General features: G+C 49.8%; 1 long non-coding RNA gene across 1 annotated transcript in view; it reads right to left on the bottom strand.

The window, feature by feature from the left end:
• LOC108448149 overlaps positions 1-295 on the bottom strand; it is a 1,833-nt gene extending 1,538 nt beyond the window's left edge. The window contains exon 1 of the long non-coding RNA XR_001863930.1: positions 48-295. This is a non-coding gene — a long non-coding RNA (uncharacterized LOC108448149). The remainder of the gene's footprint in view (positions 1-47) is intronic.
• Positions 296-301: the final 6 nt, after the last annotated feature.

Below are 301 nucleotides of genomic sequence, written 5' to 3'. Positions count from 1 at the left end.
GGGCAGGTTAGGACTGATCTCTTTCTGCCCCTCCAGAAAACACAAACCTGGGGACGGACTGACGTGTTACGCCTCTTCTAATGACATTTTCTTCTTTTTCTTTTCTGTACGAGCGAGAGGAGAGACCCTGCAACACACGCCACCTATCTTTGTGGGGAGGGATAATTGGAGAGCACCAAACGTGAGCATCATGTGGAAACGTGATCGCCAAGTTTCTCTCTGGGAAAGGATCTGGGATAGATTATACCTTGAAGTCTCCGCGAACGCTTTAGCGGCAGAAATGCAATTCCACCTCCTCCCG

The sequence above is a fragment of the Corvus brachyrhynchos genome, unplaced genomic scaffold, assembly GCF_000691975.1.
Source record: "Corvus brachyrhynchos isolate BGI_N302 unplaced genomic scaffold, ASM69197v1 scaffold126, whole genome shotgun sequence".
NCBI classification, from domain to species: domain Eukaryota; kingdom Metazoa; phylum Chordata; class Aves; order Passeriformes; family Corvidae; genus Corvus; species Corvus brachyrhynchos.
The sequence above is the reverse complement of the archived record's forward strand: the minus strand, read 5'-3'. Positions and strand labels throughout refer to the sequence as shown.